This window comes from Monodon monoceros, unplaced genomic scaffold (genome assembly GCF_005190385.1).
Source record: "Monodon monoceros isolate NGI ecotype Baffin Bay Population unplaced genomic scaffold, NGI_Narwhal_1 Super_Scaffold_8, whole genome shotgun sequence".
In the NCBI taxonomy this organism is placed as follows: domain Eukaryota; kingdom Metazoa; phylum Chordata; class Mammalia; order Artiodactyla; family Monodontidae; genus Monodon; species Monodon monoceros.
In genome coordinates, this window is record NW_021703785.1 from 68761390 (window position 1) to 68781866 (window position 20477).

The window sequence follows — 20477 nt, forward strand, 5'->3', positions numbered from 1 at the left end:
CCAAAGACAGGACTCTCGGCCAGAGTAGACCAGGTTTGACCGAGATATAATTTCTTCTGTTCTTGGCTCTCTGAGTCTGGCCTGCGTGGCATTTCAGAGGAGCAGGACGAGCTTGGTGCCTAAGACGCCCATCTGCGTTGTCTTGTTTATACTCTGTGGTCCTTGTGAAGTGAGACAGAGCCCAGGATGGGCACAGCCTTCTCGTCTGAATTAGGAGCCCCCTCTTGGAACCGAATTCTGGAGTATTGCTCTGCCCTCTGCAGGGCGCTCTCCCTCCCGTCCGCTCCCCTCCAGCCAGTGCCCCGTCCTCACTTCCCTGGCCATCCCGTGTCCCCCCTCAGCCTCTCCCACCTGGTGGGGCGCGTTTGGCTCGCGGGGGCCGGTTGAGCGGTGCCCTGCTTCTGCAGACCCTGACCCACTTGGGTGGGAGCACGGTGTCAGGGCCAACAGGACGCCGCCAGGAGCAAAGTCAGCCACAGAGAAGGTGGCACAGAGGAGAGGCGCCCGGCGAGGGCGCCTTCAGCCCCGTCTGACTGTCAAGGTCACCGTACCTTAGCCACGTCAGACCCCAGTGACAGCAGACCACATTAATTAGGGAATTGTAGTTGAATTCTAGAATTGGCCTTGTGTTTCTCTGTTGAGAGTTTGTAAAGTTTCATATTGGCATTTAAATGTAGGTAATCGATAATGAAAATCAGCAGTGGAGACGACCAGCCACGGCGAGGGCTCCTCTCACCTGGGCCGCCTGGATGGGAAGTGGGAGCACCAGGTGCCAGACAGACCTGGGTTCCAGCCCAGGGCCTGCATCCTTCAGATGGGCGCTGCCCGCTGGGCCGTCTGGGAACCGAGGGAGCGTGGCCGACCGGGACCCTCAGCCCGGGGCTGCACTCAGCGCTTGGCCAGCGGGTGTTCCTTCCCCTTGTCTGTACTTTTCGTTCTTCCATTGACTTTTAACGTCGGTAGACACGGCACGTTTGTCGTCTGGAAAGACCACAGTGCCCTCATCTGACAGGGGTCCTCAGCGGATGGCCTCAGGTAAGGCCATCGGCACAGGAGGAGCAGGTGACCCGGAGCACCTTCCTTCCAAGTCTGACATTCCCCAGCCCCACGAAGTACTGTAGGTCTGATTTGAGATTGGTATTGTTGGTGTCAGCCTTTAGGGCGAATTGGGGTCCCAAGAAACCAAAGATATGGTGCAGTGACCAACCCCCAGTGTTAGGACTGTGTCAGTGGAGTAACTGTCTCCCTGCTGTTAGAACATTGGTGGGTCTCAGCTGAGACAGTCGTGTGGTTCTTTCCGCCTGCAGAAAGCATGGTCTTCCTTGACTCTGCCGGTCCTGTGAGTGTTTGCTCTTGTTCACAGGGGCGCTAGGCAACCCTGAGCATTAATGACGTTTGCTGAAAATTAATAATAAAAAGTGTATCTCCAGCACTGAATGGTGAGCTGTGGGTGGATAGGTCCTTCCTTAGAAGCTGCAAGGCAGCGGCAGACAACCGGAGCTGGCACCAGTGTCCCCCGCATGAGGACAGAGATACATTCCCTTGGGCCAGGTTTGAAAAAAACAAGTACTAAGAACACAGACTCCATTTGAATTTAAACGTTTCAGGCATTGGTATGAAAAACCTTTGGTTTAATTTGAGCATTAAACCCGCTTTTAGCTTAGGTTTTTTACTCCATCATAAAATACCTAAACGTTTAGCAGCAGAGACGTAGAGCACGTTTGCTTGATGCCGGGTGATATTGTATCCCAAAGCTCAACACAGCGTTCACTTTGTCCAGGCTCGATTTGTTTGTAAATTCTAAATTAGGGGCCTTTTAGCAGAATGGAAACTTCATAGTAGCAAAGCAAATAAAAGTTCCTTTATAAAAACTCAAAGTATGCTGGGGATTTATCCTAAGTTAGAAGCAATATGCAGTACTCTCTTTTTAAAAATATATGTCGTCCTCTTTTTTTTGAAGTTTTTTGCTTTGATAAGGCGTCCTTGGGATTTCTTCCAGCACAGAGCAAGGGAAATTGGCGTGGGGTTGAATAATACTTTTATGTATAAATAAGAAAATTGTGGTGTTCTTGGATGTTTGTTTGATTAAGCGCTCCCGTAACTAAATACCAGCCACGACAGTTACACAAAGGGGCGTAGAAAATAACGGGTTCGGAACTAGAGTGGCTTTAGTTTGGGAAGTGGTGGCCTTGCTTCTCGGCTTTGTGCCTGTGAATCTTAACGTGTGCGTCATCGGGTGGAATAGCAGGTGTTTTTGGTTCATTTGTTTGGTTTGGGCCCAGCACAGATGCTCATGACTCGCCCTACAAATAATCCTCAGCCATGACTAGTGAAAGAGCAAAGAACGTTAGCTACCGTGGTGCGTGCCAGGGAATGGAAGATTGACCCTAGACTTCGATTTTCAGTGATTATGTATGATTTCAAATTTCAGAACAAGTTCTTTGAGAAAGTGTAGATTCATTCATTCACGCAGCAGCATTGATTGGCTGCCCACAGGCACTTGCCTGAGTTACCCAAGTGCTGGCTGGTCCTTACAGGGCACGTTCTGTGGCATCTCTGCAGGCACCGTGAAGATGCAAGCCGTTGGCTGAGAAGCCATTTCTTTACGATTCAGCTGACTAGAGAGGATGCCAGACTCTTAGCTAGCACCTGTTTTCATCCCTCTGGAAACTAAGCTGCTACTGAAACTGCTCACTTTTAGACAGTCTTTTCTCATTAGACCCTCTAGTGGTCTGTCATCAGCCCGCACCCCCTGTTGTCTCTGAAATGTTTCACACGCTTGGCCATTCCCTTTTTCCCGCAGACTCTCTCCTTTTCTGAGTCTGTGGTGGCAGCTTCCTCCATGCACAGTATGTGTGTGTGGGGGGGGGGGCTCTTTAGAAAGGGTGGGGGGGGGGGGTCTTTACTTGCTGCTTGGTCTGCAGAAAGGCCTTTGCAGAGAGGCCGTCTGTGGAACTCAGGGCTGGTGGTCAGGGGCACGGAGGGTGTGGGTGGAGGTGAGGTGCTCAGGCCTGGGCCGTGGACACCAGGCGAGGGTTCCCAGGTTGAGCAACTAAAAATGCTGGACGGGTGACTAGTTAAATTTGGACATGCAGTTAAATTTGAATTGTAGGTAAGCAATGGATACTTTTTTAGTACAACTTTTTTTATACTGAAAAGATATTTATTGGCAATATTTGGGACATAATTATGATACACTAAGCCATTATTCGTTGTTCATGTGAAATTCTGATTCAAGTGGGCATCCTGTATTTCATCTGGCCTTGTTTTGGCTCCTGGCTCACATCGAGAGGTGAGGGTGTGGGCCTCAGGGAGAAACATGGAGTCACACCCCTTTCTCCACTTCAGGAAAGTCCAGCTGCTTTGGACTTTTTGGTTGCACCACACGGCTTGTGGGATCTTAGTTCCCTGACCAGGGATCGAACCCGTGCCCCCTGCATTGGAAGCGCGGAGTCTTAACTGCTGGACCACCAGGCAAGTCCTGCTTTGGACTCTTTTTAAGGTTGCTCTTTCCCCTTCCCTAGAGCGATGCTTCCTCCTTGGGCTCAAAGCGTGGGCCTGTTCCCCACAGGGCTCTTAGCAGCCAGCTTCCCGCCCGAGCCCCCTGTCGGCACTGACCCCTGCACAAGCCCCACCTGGAGCCTTTGCTGCAGCTGCTCGCGTGCCCCGCTGTGTGCCGGGTGTCTGTGCTGCTGAACACAGGGCATTTTGACACACGGTTCTGTTCTGAGGATGTTTTGACTCTGTTTGTGAATATAAATACTTTATCAGAAATATCATCACAGATGAATTTTGGATGAAAAAGTTTCCCTGAGTGAACTTCAGTTTAAGTCATTAAGTTTTTAGAGCACAGACAAACCATTCAAATTTTGCTTTTTTCTGAAATTATTCTCATCAGGGTAAATTACATTGCATTTACATTGCCGGCATTTTCAGCCATTTGTCCACAGCAGATTCTGGTGATTTTAGCTTCAGCCACTGTTTCTTTTGTGCCATTTATTCCTTCCGAGTGCAGTTTTTCTAGATCAGGTTTTGCAGATTTGAATTGTTAACGTACTCAGTTGGCCTTTGCCAGTTGTGCGTATGTGTTGCTTGCCTCTAGTTGGTATGTTGGTTAGTTTAGTTCTCTAGCGTGAGCCGGCGCTGGTCTTCCGTGCTGCTAACGCGCTGCTTTTGTGAGCCTGGGATCACTTGTATTTTGTAAACCAGAGCTGAGAGAATGAGTGGTGGAGTCAGAATGGCAGGTCGCAGCATCTCCTTTGGTCTCACCCTCACCTCGAACTCAGTGCTTCCAAACCTGGACTTGGATTTTGCCACCCGAATGTGTGTTCTTGACGTTGCCTCTTTACGAGTCCTCAGTCTTCCAGTCTCCCAGGCTTGAGAGCTTAGAGTTACCTTTGACTCGTTCCCATCTCTTGCCTCTACTGTTGTCACTTATTGCATCCTGTCGGTCCTTCCTTCCCCATCTGTCACAGCCATCTTTTGTCCTGTGCAGTAACCTTAGAGGTTTCTTTCAGCTTCCCAACCCTCCACCTTTTGGAAATCCTCTTACATATTCACTCTGTGTTTTTTTTTTTAATGTCCTTTCTCCTGTTAAATGACCGACCTCCAGGGCAGGGAGCACGGAGCTTTCTCTGTCACCTACAGTTCCAACAGAGCGCGTGCGTGCGGTAGATGCACCGTAAGCAGCTCTTGGATGGGGGGTCCTGGGGGTCCTGGGGGTCCTGGGGGTCCTGGAGGTCCTGGGGGTCCTGGGGGTCCTGGGGGTCCTGGGGGTCCTGGAGGTCCTGGGGGTCCTGGGGGTCCTGGGGGTCCTGGGGGTCCGGGCTGGTGAACTGGGCTTCTCCGCTGTGGGCGTGGCCGGCAGTAGGTCAGGGGGTCCAGCCGTGGGCTGTCCCTCCTGCCTTTGGTCCCTGGGTCACACACCCCACAGGTAAGCTCAGCTCTGGGAGCGGGTGCCCCTGGCTGCTGGCCATCTGGCATCGTTCCCGGTGACATTTCACTCTGACCTTTCCTTTGAAGAAGGGTTTTGAAGCAACATTGTACATGTAAAGGTCAACAAAGAAGAGTGGATGATAGGCCGACAGAAACGTAAGTTAAAAGGCAGGAAGTGGGGCTCTTAATATAACCAGGTTGGAGGCGATGAGCGGAAAAAAGATGCCCTTGAATTTCTTCTTTAATCATTTGTCTCTTGAGATGTAGAGTGGGACACAGAAAACAAACATTTCCATTCAGTGTATATACAGTTTGGCAAAACAAATAACTGGGCTTTGTGCGCGTCCAGACCTCCTGGCAGGAGGAAAGTGGCCTCTCGACTGGGCATCGCTTTCCGCCAGGGGGTTCGCAGTGGAAGCAGCCGCCCCCGCGGCAGGGCAGGTAAAACAGAGCATTTCATTTCCTAACGTGGCCGGATTTGGCCCGAGAGCCAAACAGGTGAAGAGGCCCCTGGGTGGAGTGGTGTCAGCCCGCAGCCCGCACCGTCTGACCTGCTCGCTTGTGAAGGAGGCTCCCAGAGCAGCCCCCCCACCCTGGCTCCTAAATGACAGCGGACACCAGGACGGCCACGGTCACCGCCAGCCCCCGACCCACGCACCGCGGACGACGGCGGACGACGGCGGCTGTCAGCACTACAGAAACCGGGATGTTTACAGATTCAGAAATAAAAATCAGTGGTCAAAAACTCAATATTAGTTGTAATGTGTATGTCTGTTTCTTTGTACATTTCATATACTTAATATTTTTAACAGTTTTAAGTCAATTTAAGTATTTTGAGGCAGTAGCCCTCAAACCTTCAACCATCTGAACTGGTACGGATGGAAATAAGTCAAACAGTAAGCTTATTTTTATTGGTTTGGCCAAAAAGTTCGTCCGGGTTTTCGCATAAGATGACAAACTTTTTGGCCAGCCCAGTACTTTTTAGACTGTATGCTTGCTTGGTGCACGGTCAGTTACGGGGTGCCTTCATAGAATTAAACACAGTTGTCGTTTAAAGTACCTGCTTAGTCTTCAGGGCACTTCACCTGCTGCTTGTTAGTAAGATCTCTTACAGATTAAGAAGCTAGTACTAACCGGTGCTTCCTGTGTGCCAGCTGCTCCTCAGCGCCCCGCACGTGTTAATCCGCTGGGCCCTGCCCCAGACCGGGACGCAACTATGCAGAGGGAGAGGGAGCCCGGGGAAGGTAAGTCACTTGCCCGCCATATTCTGAATCCGGTTGCGTCTGAGACGTTGACCTCGCTCTTCCCTCTCTGCTCTTTGACCTCCACAGCCGGGAGCAGGCAGGGGTCGGGTGGGGAGGCGTAGGGGAGGCAAGACTCACTACCCGGTTTTCAGGTGGTGAGGCCGAAACGGAGCAGTCTTTCCATCAGAAAACCGGGTAGTGATGCGTGCCCGAGCGCACCCAGCTCGGGGGCACTGGGACTTCTGATAAAATGGGATGTAGGAAAGGTGTGTCCATCTCGCATGTGCTTGGTTGGACAGATCAGTAACTTGGGCCGAGCTTCCAGCTCCCCCCCTCCCCCGGGTGCCGGGATCCCTGTGGTCTCTTCATGCTGAGGTCAGGGCAGAGGACCTTCAGAAGAGGCACCGCCGGGCACGGTGGCCACTTCATTCTGTGCCATAAGGACATTGTGACCACACCTGCCCAGGGGTTCACGCTCAGGCAGGAGCTACCACGTGTTTTCACTCCGTGGGCCAGGCCAGGCAGTGCGAGAATGAGGCTGTGAGAGAGCTTCCGCGTTATGTCAGGAAACCTGCCCCCCGTCCTGACCTCTTCTTTCTATTAACCTACTTTGTGTAATGTGACTGGGACATGTCTGTGACATACCAGCTGCTCAGATTTCATTAAATTGAAGATTTTTTAAAAATGCCTTCTTATAATGCAGTGTGTTGTTACAACGAATCACTAGACTCTGGGCAGTTTTGAGAGTGAGGGGGGTCTAGGCTGGCCCCGGAGCTGCGCCCTTTAGGGGGAGGAGGGGCCACCAGAGGCTTCAAGGCCCGTCCAGCTGTGCGGCTCTATAATAGAGGCCTTGTCGGTGGGGTGGCCTGGCTGCCCGCGTTCTTGACGGGACGTTAGCAGCTGCAGACATCCAGAGCTCACTGCCTGCAGGGCCGCAGCCATCAGGGCCCCTGCGGGCAGCAGGGCACTCTCAGACCGGGTCGTGTGAAGTGAGTTTAGTACCTGCTTACAGAGGCGGGGACAGGGCAGGGGTGGTCCGGCGTGTTAGCGGCCTGTCTCGGGTAACCAGGGGGCTGCAGCTGGCGGTGCGGAGGGGTCTTCCATCCCGGGGGTCTCCTCCCTCACCTGCGGGTGCCGGAGTGATCAGGATGCACACAGGTGAGCCTCAGTGCCTGGTGGGAGGGGTGGAGTGGTGGGGGCTGAGGAGGCGGGCGAGAACAGGTGGAGGAATTGTGTCCCGGCCCTGCTCCCGCCCCCATCTGGTTTGCTGTAGACGAGACTCACTCCTTATAATGACGTTGAAGTGGTTGGACGGAGGCCTGTTTTGAAAGCGTTTAACGGATGGCCTCTTGGGTGGAATTCCCTTATCAAAAGCCTGAAGACCTGTGTGCGGTGGATCTGAGTCATTCAGCGGAATTGGTCTTGGGTCGCCTCATTGGCAAAGTAGAGGTGTAATGAGAACGAGCTGAAGAGGGCTGGGTAGCAAATATTTTTGGCTTTTTGGGCTGCACGTGGTCTCTGTCGAATAATGATCTTCGTCTTCCTCTTCCTCTTTTTTATTTTTTTGTTTTCAACCAACTTAACAGAAACTACTCTGAACTCAGGGTCAACACAAAAATGGGCCCAAGTGCCGCAGTTCGCCAGCTCGTGGGCCAGAGCGTGCTGGGTGTGCTCTGCGTGCCAGGTGATTTCAGGGAGAACGCGGACATTTTTATCGTAATAGTGCGTTAAATTCTAACGTCTGTTAGATGCTGACACGCCGGGCGCTCACTACCTGTCAGGCCCTACCCTTCGGGGTCCCCGCAGGAAGCAGACGGCGCTCCCGTGGGATGACGGAGCTGAGTTTCGTCTCTGATTTCAGATCTCTTGGTGGTGCTCCATTTATGAGACGAATACAGGTTTTCTGAAAACATTTTAATTATGAAAAGGTGGATTCCTTTAAGGAACAGTATGACAACAGTATGAGGCACGCAGATCCAGCAGAGACTCTTGAGGGTGGTGTGCTGGGAGCCTGGTTCGGAATGTTGTAGATCATCTAGTAATTCCTTCCCAGCGCCGGCCTTGCTGTTTCCTACTTCATGTGCAGCGCGTTGGGACCACTTCACACAGATGAAAATGTTCTCAAGAAGCTCCTCGAGAAGAAATTTTGTGTAAGTTTGGTGGAGAAAACGAGAACAGAGCCATTTTTGACTTGAGTCCCGGCTGATCGATGGCAGGTGTGCGGTGCCCCTCCCGGGGAGCAGGGCCCCCTGAGCGGGAGCCTTTGGGAGGCACCATCCACTCTTTGTAGTTAACGTTTCTCTGCCTGCCTTCGTGTGTAGAATTGCAGTGACACAGCCAGTGGTTTAGCCCCAGGAGGACAAATTGAGTCTATCGGAGTACAGAAATTCAGAGGCCCAGGCTTGCAAGTGCTTGCCTGATCCCCTTCGGTAACTGCAGGGCTGCACAGGCAGGCTTCTCGTTCCCGGACCCGGGCTGCTCTCCTGGCCACATCCAAGGCTCATTTGTCTTCTCAGCCTTCTCCAGAGCCACCGCGCTGTCAACGGCCACATCGTGGGAGGAGAGGGGCAGGCAGACACCTGCCCGCAGGGAGATGTACCCGGAGCCTGTGAACGCCCAGGAGGGTGGTGTGAACTCACCTGTCAGGTGTGCCTTGGCAGACAGAAGTCTGCGGCTGAGCCTTGGGAGCATTCTGAACATTCGGTACGGGAAGTGCCCCCCCCCAGAAATCGCCTCCTGTGCATTCTTCCTTGCAGCTTCCCAAGCTGGGCCTGTCTTTCCCCTGCCTCACCGGTGATTTATTCGTCCTGTTAGTGCACCGTGACGGTCTTAGAAAATACTGTGCTGGTGCTAAGAGACTTTGTTAATTTTGTTAATTTTTTCGCTGCCTGATGATCTTTTCTTCTGATTCACTTTTCTCTGAGGTCCTGGACCATAGGCACACACAGAGCAAGAGGGATACCCCTCCCCTGGGCCCTGTGTGAGCTAGAAGCTTAAACTAAGTATCATTTAAACCAACACTTGCTGCAGCCTTCCTCAGTTTTATTATTCTGTGCCCTGTCACCGTGAAAATTTAAGCTGTGTATTGAAACTGGAGCCTGTGTTCAGTGTAACGGGACAAAAGCAGAGGCAGTGCGTATAGTTAGGGCTTATTAAACAGGAGCTGATTTCACGTTCGTGAAACTCTCAAAGCAGAAAGACTGTTACGTATATTAAATGGCTTGTGCAGATAGAGTGGAGACCGTCTTATCCGCTGCAGCCAGAGCTATAATTATTGATTGAGTGGGGTGGGGAAGGGCAGAGTTTTGACTTGAAGCAGAATTACAATATGGGGGACAAAGTGCTGCTTTCGCAGCTGAGCTTGGATAGAAGTTGTAGAGTCTGCCTGGGCACCTTTAACAGAAAAGCCGTTACTGGGCAGTTCCTTGTGGGTTGGGTGCCTCTCGGCTTTTTTTTTTTTTTTTTTTTTTAAAACAGCTTTACTGAATATAATTTAATACCATAAAGTTCATCCATTTGAAGTATAAATTCAGTGGTTTTTATTAGATCCACAGTTAGGCAACCCATTCCCACAATTTTACAACATTTTCATCACCCACCCACCCACCCGCCCAGGCAACCACTCATCTACTTTCTGTCTCTATTCTGGACATTTCATATACCTGAACTAACACAGTACATGGACTTTTGTGACATTAGCGTAATGATTTCAAGGTTCATCCACGCTGTAGCATGAATGAGTACTCCATTCCTTTTTATGGCTGAATAATATTCCCTTGTGTGGATAGACTACACTTTGTTTATCCGTTCGTCAGTTGATGGGCATTTGGGTGGTTTAACCGCTTTGGGGCTGTTATGAATAATGCTGCCGTGAACATCTGTATGCTAGTGTTTGTAACGAGTTTTTTTACATTTACCTTGGTTATATATCTAGGAGTGGTTGGGTCCTATAGCAATAACTTCAGATTTTTGAGGAATCTTTTTAGTTTTTTTTTGTTTTGTTTTGTTTTTTTTGCAGTACGCGGGCCTCTCACTGCTGTGGCCTCCCCCGTTGCAGAGCACAGGCTCCGGACGCGCAGGCTCAGCGGCCATGGCTCACGGGCCCAGCCGCTCCGCGGCACGTGGGATCTTCCCGGACCGGGGCCCGAACCCGTGTCCCCTGCATCGGCAGGCGGACTCTCAACCACTGCGCCACCAGGGAAGCCCTCTTTTTAGTTTCTGAATGTTACTTTTTTATATATATACATAAATTTATTTTATCTATTTATTTTGGCTGCTTTTCTTCTTTGTTGTGGTGCGTGGGCTTCTCATTGCGGTGGCTTCTCTTGTCACGGAGCACGGGCTGTAGGCGCGTGGGCTTCAGTAGTTGTGGCTCGCGGGCTCTAGAGCGCAGGCTCAGTAGTTGTGGCTCGCGGGGTTGGTTGCCCTGCGGCATGCGGGATCTTCCCGGACCAGGCCTCGAACCCGTATCCCCTGCATTGGCAGGCAGATTCTTAACTACTGCGCCACCAGGGAAGCCCTGTTACTTATTTTTTATTGTACATTTTGAAGTACGCACTTCGGCGGCATTAAGTCCATTCACCTTGTCGTGTAATGATCACATTCCTCTTCGTAGGCTTTGATGACACCATCGCTCGGGCCCAGAAGGGGAAAGTGGCTCAGACTCTGACTTGGCAAAGCGGTGGGTTAGTAACGAGCCCACTCACTGCCCTTTGAGAGTGAGGACGGGTGAGGGGTCCTTGGCCCCAGACCATAGGGTCTGTCTCTGCATTGATGCTATGGCTTTAAAAATAGAAAGTGTTGGTTAAGAGGGGCAGGAGGGGGTAACTTGATGAGGCTGCCCAGGAACCGGGAGCAGGGAAATAGAGGGGGGCTGCTGTCTGCCTCCTGGGGGGCGCCCACTGGGCGTGGCGGCGGGACATCATCCTCTCCCGGCACACAGGCTTATTTGCCTGGTGATCGACAGATCTGCCTGGGCCCTGGCAGGTGGCCTGAGGGGATCCTGAGCACAAAGGGCCGTGGATTATATTTTCTGAGTCTCAGGAGAATGCATCGGTGTGAGGCCAGAATGTGTGTTTCCAGGGAAACCATCGTCGAGCCGGAAGAGATCTTGCAGAAGCTCAGCCTAGACCGTGGGCAGCAGCACCCTGACCTCGGCTCCCTCTGCCGGCCTCCTGGCAGGCTGGGCCCCGCTCTCCTGGGACCGCTGTGCTCCTCCCTGCCCACCCCCCCACCCCCACCCCCACCCCCACCCCCCGTCCTGTCCGATGGGCGCCCGCCTTTCTGCCTTAGCCCGGCCACGCCTCCATCTTGACCACTGCCCCCCTCATGACTCCATCCTGAAATTCCCCTAGGCTTCCTCTCTCTGCTGCTGTTTTGGAGAAAACCCTGCAGTTTTTGTGTTGTATTCATATACTTCCTGAGTAGCTCTTTCACCTTCCCAGCAATAATAGTAACGTCACTTCCTCACTGGCAAAGACTCTCCTTTATTAAACTCTTTGGGTTAAGTCACTGGCAGACAGAAACCTCAAATGTCCACATCCAGGGCAGGCGCCATCGTGGACCCCAACCGCTAGTTCGTGAGACAGTTCTTTTAAAATACTGACGCACCATGTAATTAAGGGCTGACAGTCACAGGTCAAACAATTCTTCACTTAAATGGGAGGATTTCTTTAGATAGCAGCTCCCCTTGGCTGCATGTTATCTGTTGGTGTCGCTCATTAGCTCTTCGGCAGAGAGATTCCAAAATGCCAGCCAGGGGACTTCCTGGCGGTCCAGTGGTTAAGACTCCATGCTCCCAACGCAGGGGGCGCCGGTTCAATCCCTGGTCGGGGAGCTAAGATTCCACATGCCACACCGTGAGGCCAAAAAAACCCCGAAACAAACAAAATGCCAGTCAGGAGCCAGTGCAGTTGGAAACAGTATGAAATGAAGAGAAAGTATTTCTGAAGTTACGTCACTTACTCAGAGAAAGCCTTCAACAATGAATTGATTTTAAGAAGTGCTTGATGTATTTATAGGCATAATCTCAATTTCCAATGATTTTTAAGCAGTTCTGTGAGTTTGACAGTCGTTTCCTCATTGCAGAAGTGGGGAAATTGGGGTTCAGAGTAATCTGCAAAAGCTCATTCAGGTAGTCAGGGGTTGAAAGGCCAGGTCGTCTTCGGAAAACGATTTCTCCTCATTCCACTGCCTCTGACTGTGCTTGCGAAGTGGGAGGGTCATCCTTGTGTCTAATTAAAGTTTTACTGTAATCACACGGCCCGTTGTCCTCGGGGACCTACTGGAAGCCTCATGTAGAGTTTCAGTAGCATGAAAGATAATTCAGGAGCCTCAGAGTGGTTATAGACGCGCTGAGGTTTGAGCCGGGGCTCTGCTTTCTACCTGCTTTAGGAAGCTGCTTTTCCGTAAGAGCAGTGGGTTGTGCTAGCTGTGTAAACGTCAGAGCTCGGTCTGGGCGGGACCGAGTAGGCGCCTAGAGTAAACGCCAGTCGCCACGATCACTGCTGCCGTCCTTGCGGAGACACCTGACGGCAGATGCCTGCCGGTTACTGCTGGACCGGAGGTGGAGTTGGGTGGCCGTGTCGGAGGGAAATGACTGAATGGAAAGTCAGCGTGCCCTCCGTGGCTCCCCCTCCTCTCTCTCCCCACCGCTTTCCTGCCCTGCTCAGTTTTCCCTTTTACAGTCTGCGGCGCTTTCTGAGTTAGGTGGCCAGGTGGTCCTGCCCAACTCTTAGAAGGTAAGATTTCGCCTCTCAAATTGTCAGGTGTTAAAAATAGAGGTTGGCTGCTCACTGGCAGGCGGAGCGTTTCTGGGATGGAAGCCGCCGTCCTTGCGTGCGGACCGCGCCCCCTCTTTGTGCTCCTCCAGAACCGCAGAGTCTGGGCGTCCTCCCCACGCAGACACTGACACAGTATAACAAGGGCGGCGGTGGAGCCTGACAGCCGCTCGAGGTACTTAACCTGTCCTGAGCCCCGCCCCGCACCTGCGAAGCGTTGACGGGACCGCCTGGCGGGTGCCCGGTTCCTTTCTCTCTCAGGGGGCCCCCGCCATTGGTCCCGTCCCCACGGACTTTTGAGCATGTCCACGTGACGCAGGGTGAACGAGCTCGCGCAGAACTTCAGGGTCCGGTCCACTCTTAGAACCTGGATTAAGAAGCGCAGCTCGTCTTAGTCCTCGGCACGTTTTTTTCATCTTGTACCTTTTCCTTTGTCTGCTTGCCCCTTAGTAATTCTCAGCCCTGGTTTGGGGACATCGAGGGTTTTCCAGCGACGTGGTGACAACGTTTTGCTTTCTTATGAATACATCTTTAATCGCAGGCATTATTTGTAGGTTTTTTAAGAGTAAAACATTACTTTAAAATATTTTAAAAACCAGTTCGCTTATTAAAAAACTGCATCTGTGGAGCACTTCGCTCACAGCTCTGCACAGCACGGCAGGTTCCCCCCACCTCGGCGCTCTGCACCCTTCTGTTGGTGGGGACTGTGCTGGCGCTGGAGGATGTCCAGCAGCGTCCCTGGCCTCTGCCCGCTACATGCCAGCACCACCCTCCGTCAGCTGTGACGACAAAGCTGTCTCCAGACATGGCCAAGTGGTCCTTGGGGGGCAAAATCACCCCCAGTTGAGAACCACTGCCCTACAGCCCCCGACTCGGTGCCCCCAGCCCCCCAGGCTCTCTGGATGCCCCCTCCCTCCTTGAGCCTCCCCGGGAGATCTACGCCCGTGGGCAGCACGGCCTCGCCTGGCCTGCTGCAGCGCACAGCCGAGAAGGATTCAGTGTCCTTGTCGTGGAGTATCTTGCGTCTCAAAGGAAGGATGATCTATCAAATTGTGGTCTTTTCCTTGGTGCAGAACTGGCGGGAGTAATGTTAATTGTTGAAGGGCTGGGAGTGGGATTAATATCTTGCTGTTACTTCTTTGACCACATTTCCTTTAGAATTTGTAACTTTTTCCCCCCCTAATAAGCATTGTAGAACCACAGGTGGCTATGTATATTGTGAGGTCTTTCAAACAGCTTTTATGTTTAAATGTTATTGCTGCCTTAGCGGGTGGACAGAAACTGGTGTTGGTCCCCAGTAAAGGTGGAAACAGGGTGGACAATGGAAATTGCGGGAAGAGGTGATATAGTCACATTCTCAGTGGACGCTGGAATCCATTCTGGGGAACGGATTTAGTAATAGCTGTAAGACCCCCCGTCATCACGAGCCCCCTGTCCTCAGGTGGAAGCCAGTCCTTTCTCACTGAGCACCTGTGAACAAGAGCATGGCCTGCCCTCATAGAGCCCTGGGCGGCAGGAGGTGTGGGTCGCGGGGAAGGCTGGGGACACGATGTGTAAAAGTACTGTGGTTTCCGGTACCGGCCAGGTCGGCCCCTCGTGAGTGTATTATTTCAGTCTATGACAGTCGGCTCCTTTCTGGATAAATGCCAAATGCAGAGCTTCAAGACTGGAAGGCTCAGGACAGAGGGGATCGCTCCCAGGTTCTGGTGGTCTGGAAGGCCATGTCGGAGTCACCAGCTCTCGGCACATGGCAGGAGCAGCTGCCGTGATGTCAGTTCTTGATGCAGCCCCATGGCGCCCGTCCTGCAGGGTCATAACGGAAAGGGGAACAAAGTGCGAGCGTCTCTGAGGACAGTTTTGGATCCTTGGGTGATGCCTGGAGGCCTCTCTCCCCCACTCAGGTTTTGAGTCCATCATCCCTCTCTTTCCTTGAACAGGAAGGATATTAACTTCTTCGCGGTACTCGTCAGCCTCTGAGTCCATGCTCCCTTTTAACAAACAAAAATCTCGTGCTGAAATTTCAAAACTGTTCATACCAAAGAAAAAATTTAATTAAAATATTTGTTTTTTAAACTACAGATGCCCTCCTTCCAGGCTTCCAACCCCCCATGCATCCCCGTGGGAGGTCCTTGTCTGTTCCAGGGGCTCGAGGCCAGCCAGGGAGCTCTGTTCTTGCCACAGTGCTTGGTTGCAGTCAGAAGACTTAACAGAATTCCCCTAACTGCGTTGAACTCTGTTCTTATAGCTTCATTCCTTACAATGACCTTCATATCTCACCTTCTCATGGGCTGGAGCATTCGCTCGTATAATGGGGGGGCTCATTTTATTTCTAATAATTTCATGGAATTGCTTTAGGAGCTCAGAAGCGTGCTACCTCCTGTTGATATTTCATGCATCCTTACTTTTCAAAGACGTGTTCCTAGTCGCAGAATGTAAATTCTGCCGAGGCAGGATTTTGGCCTAGTTAGTTCACCGCTGCATCTCTGGTTTCCAGAAGTGTAGCTGGCACTCAGAGACGTTTGTGGCGTGAAGAACAATACGCAAACTCATTCAAAGGCAGAGCAGCTGTTTAAGCCGCCCCAGAGTTGGGCGTCGTGTTCAATAAAGCCAAAAACCTGTTTAGTAGTTGCCATCAACGTACGTGATGGGAAGACCTGATTCCTTTGGAATTATTCAGTGGAAACTATTCAGTGGAAGTACGTTGGCTGATGTTTTCGGGTTATTCTATGTATGTATTTCCCATCAGTGTGTGGGTGTCCCCTGTTACACAGAGCCACGTGGTGTCATGGTCACACCTGTGCAGTGTCTGTGCCCTTGGAGGCCCGGCAAGGGTGGTGTTGGAATGCTGCTTGCTGTACTTAATGAAAGGAGTGAAATCACATTCTTTAGGTATGAGGTGGTTGTAGCATTCTCACTACCCTGTTTTTAACAAGTGAAATTTTTCAAATCCGAAGTAGAACAAATCGGTTGAAACATTCTTGGATTAAAGAAAAGCAGTGCTAATGAGTTTTATTACTATGCATTCCAATCCCATTAATCCTGGCGGGTTCAGCCTGGTTTAATGTACGGCAGGCCTTTCTTTAGCACTTCAGTTTGGCATTAACTGCTTTGATACCATGACAGGGAAATGTGAGCAGAATGAGGCTCCCTCTCAGGCTGCCTCGTCCTGCCTAAGGAAGCAGGAGGGCAGCTCTGCTGACGGGGCCTGTGTCAGCCTGGCTGAGTCCACACCGTGTGGCATCCCTAAAGCAGCGGCCCTCAAGCTGTTTGATCTCAGGACCCTTTTCACTCTCAAAGATTACTGAGGGGCTTCCCTGGTGGCGCAGTGGTTGAGAGTCCGCCTGCCAGTGCAGGGGACAAGGGTTCGAGCCCTGGTCCGGCAAGATCCCACATGCCGCGGGACAACGAAGCCTGCGCTCTTGAGCCCACGTGCGACAGCTACTGAAGCCCAGGCGCCTAGAGCCCCTGCTCCGCAGCAAGGGAAGCCACCGCAATGAGAAGCCTGTGCACCACAACGAAGAGTAGCCCCCGCTCGCCGCAACTAGAGAAAGCCCGCGCGCAGCAACGGGGACCCAACGCAGCAAAAAATAAAATAAATAAATAAGTATAAATAAGTAAGTAAGTAAATAAATAAAATTTAAAAAAAATTGTTGAGAACTCCACAGAGCTTTCGCTTATGTGGGTTGTATGTATCACATTACAAATTAAAATTCAGAACAACTTAAAATACTTATGTATTAGTCCTGCAAAAAGTAACAATAACACTAAACGATTTTACATTAACAAGTAACATTTGTTATGGAAAACAACTAGTTTCCAAAACAAAAAGAGTTTAATAAGAGTGGTGGTGTTTTCCATATTTACAAATCTCTTTAATGTTTGGCTTGACAGAAGGCCACTTTGTTCTTATGTCTGATTATACCTCATTCAGTTTTGATGTATTGTTTTAGTTGAAATACATAAAGAAAATGTGGCCGCAGATCTGTACTTGGAAGAGGAAGAGTACTTTAGTAGCCTTTTCAGGTGATTGTGGAGATTTTTTGGTACCGCACAAAAACTCGACAGGTGGTAGCTGGTACCCCGTGGAGTCTGAAACCATATCCGTGCGTGAGCTTTTTGTACTCTGAAATGGGTCTATTTTGTACTTAATCAATCTTTTACCCATCTGTGATTCTGTTTCGGTGGATGTGACTGTTTTCACTGAATGATCCAGATCTAAGCGTTGACAGATTTCATCGTATATGTTTTCTAGAAGCACATTTGTTAACGTCACCGCCAAAGTCTTCAGAAAACTCTAAGTTTGGGGAAGCTGTCGACTGAGATCTTGGTGACAGGTACCGGTTTTCCACAGTTCTAGGATTTTTGCTTGAAAGCTCAAATTCTATCCTCGGCAACAAGCATCGCCAGTTGTTTTCCTTCCGGATTCTGTTCCGTTCATTCCGGGGCTTTCTTCCTAAAATACAGATCCTATCATGGTTCTTGGCAGCTGGACTCGATGACTCGGCCCCAGCCCTGAGCACTTTGACAGTTTCCAGCCTTGTTTCAAGCCTCTACGTGGAAAAAAAAAAAAAAAAGGCTTTAAAACAACACAAATTTACTGGGTTGGCCAAAAAGTTCATTCGGGATGTTCCGTTAACACCTTACTTTTTGGCCAACCTAATATTAGTCTTCAGTTCTGCAGGTCAGAAGTCCAGAATAGGTCTCACTGGGCTCATGTCCAGGTGTTGGGAGGGTGTGTTCCTTTCTTAGGGCTCTCGAGAGAATCCAGTTCCTTGCCTTTGTGGGCTTCTGGAGGCTGCCCGCCCCCTCCCCCACCCTTCAGGGACCCTGGGGATTACATATCAGACCCACCCCGGGAGCGTCTCATCCAAGGTCAGCTGATGAGCACCTTCGTTCCTCCTGCAGCCTCCCTGTCATGTAACCTGACGTAGTCACAAGTTCCCAGAGGTAGGCTTTGGACATTTTGGGGTTGGGCGGCATTGTTCTGGCTGTCATATTCTAGCCTCTCCGTTTTTGTGTTCCGTTCCCGCTCTCTGCGTGTAAGTTGGGTAACCTCATCCTCTGAAAAGCCCCAAATTGCAGAGACCTTTGCTGAGGTCTTCAGGTGGAGCCATCACTTTCTCTTCTGCCAAGACAGAGACTCGCGTGTGAGTCAGCTCCCCCTTTGTGCCCAGCTCCCAGGAAGGATCTGTGTGTCCGTCTCCCCCTGGGCTGTGAACCTGGGCCTTAACTCATCTTCGTTTCTCTCACTGCTCTTGTGGTACTTGGCCCATGACAGACAAATGCCAGTATGTTGTTGGTTTTGGACATTTGATCGTGGGCTGTGTTTTAGAGGCTACTGAATGAATATTCGGTTTCTAACAAGTGACGTTACAGTTATGTGGGTGAGTTTCATCCTTGGGAGTTACCAAAGTACTTAGAGGTCAAGTGTCATATTAGCTATTACAGCTCAGTATCAGATGGTTCGTGAGAAAAGTGTATATTTACATAACGATAGAGCAGATGTGGCAAAATGTTAAATATTGGCAAATGTAGATGAAAAGTGTGTAAATATGTGCATTAACTTTCATGTAGGTTTGGACATTTTCAAAGTGGGAAGTGGCAAAGACTGAAACATTAGCACAGAATGAATATACAGAAGGTGTTGGTGGGGTGGAACGGTTGGCTGCAGCCGCTGGAAACCTGCTTTGCTGCCTTGAAGTGATGCAGCTTGAGCTGTTGATGAGCATCTTCACGTGAGCTTTTGGCTCAGCAATAATCCGCACCTGGGTTCACATCAGGTGCAGAGTCACACGCAGGAGGCTTAGCTAAACCACTCCAGCTCCTGGGTGGGTGGGTGCATGAGCCTGTGTAGAGTAGGAACGCCGCAGTTGGGAAAACAGAGGACTTTATATGCCACTCGTCCAGGAGGTTCTTCCTGGATGCCCCTGTGAGGAGTGACCGTCACCACATTCATGCCTTCTGGGACTGCAGGCCGCTGCCCCGGCATGTGGTGACAGAGCACGCCCCGCGTCAGAGCAGTGTGTGGCCCATCGGAAGTCACGGGCAGGTGGCTGCGCAGGGCCCGCGAGGGTGGTGTACTAGTGCTGTATGCTCTGCACTGGTGCCCTGACACTGGGCACGTGCCAGCAAGGACAGGAGAGTGGCCGATCACACAGGTTGGAGTCGCGCGTTTCCTGGAGGACGCAGCTGAGGCTTTCTGCCCCTGCTGACCTCGGTTCTCAATGCCAGCGTCAGGAGAGCACTCGCTCCCCGGGCTGGCCCCTCGCAGGGCCGCAGAGCGCGCACAGCTCCACCTCTGTGTCCCGGATGTGTGGGCGTAGCCTGTCTGGAAGATGCTTTGCTGTCGTCCTTACTTAGATATGACCCCACGTTTGTAGCGGTGGCGGGGTAGAACCTCTGGTTTGGAGGCCGTCTGGTCTGGTTTCCCATCTTCTCCCCAGCGGTGCTCCCCGCGTGCTGCTCTGTCCCCGTGGTGGGACCTCGTCTGCCTTCCGGATGCTGAGCTGAACAGAATCTTTCCTCCCTGCGATGGCCGCAGGCTTGGAGGTTCTGGGGTCAGAAAAGATGGAGTCTAACGTCTCTTCCTTGCCTCCCAGGAGCCTGCAGCCCTGTCTCGTCCCTCCTGAGACGTCTTCGCTCCAGGACCCAGGGATCCTCGGGTGACAAGGTGACAGTCCTCACGCCACAGGCCAGGTACGGTCTGCCTGTCAGCACCCCGGCAGGGGAGTCTGCTCTTTTTTGCTGGAATGTTACTCATTTAGGGGTTTCGCTGGCCACTGGCTTTTTAAGTTAACTGATAACTAAGCCCTAAGTTGTCTTTTTTTTTTTTTTTTTTAATTTTTTTTTTTTTTTCATTTTTGACTGTGTTGGGTCTTCGTTCCTTTGCGAGGGCTTTCTCTAGTTGTGGCGAGCGGGGGCCACTCTTCACTGCGGTGCGCGGGCCTCTCACTATCTCGGCCTCTCTTGTTGCGGAGCACAGGCTCCAGACGCGCAGGCTCAGTAGTTGTGGCACACGGGCCCAGTTGCTCTGCGGCATGTGGGATCTTCCCGGAGCAGGGCTCGAACCCGTGTCCCCTGCGTTGGCAGGCAGACTCTCAACCACTGCGCCACCAGGGAAGCCCCCCTAAGTTGTCTTTTTAATGTCTCACTGCTGCGCCCATCCAGCTCTTCTGTCCCATCGACTCACAAGGAAAGGTTTGCCTTTTCACTCTAATGGGTTCTTGAATTCTTACCTGCACTTCTGCTTCGTACAGACCTCTTAACGTCCTGCAACAGCAAGGCCTTCGGTGCGGGGCTCCGTGGGGAGAGGATGTTCCCTCACTCCGGGCGCCGCCTGATCTGCAGCCCTTGGAGGGACTGTGCCCCGTGGGCGGCCACAGAGCCTCGGCCGTGATGCATCCGCTCCGTGTCTGCCTTTGACTCTGGGAGACTTTGTGGTTTCTCAAGGTCAAGGGCCAGTTCCACTTTCCATTCTGCTCCCAAGCTTCTTGTCTTGCTCCTGTGCCTCTCACTCCTC

The 20477-nt window shown here is 51.5% G+C and overlaps 1 protein-coding gene across 1 annotated transcript in view; it reads left to right on the plus strand.

Moving 5' to 3' along the window:
* Nucleotides 1-20477, plus strand: part of SLC7A1 (solute carrier family 7 member 1) — a 68721-nt gene that overhangs the window by 15294 nt on the left and 32950 nt on the right. The window contains exon 2 of the mRNA XM_029209865.1: nucleotides 19558-19654. The gene's annotated coding sequence lies outside the window, so the exon portion shown is untranslated. The remainder of the gene's footprint in view (nucleotides 1-19557; nucleotides 19655-20477) is intronic.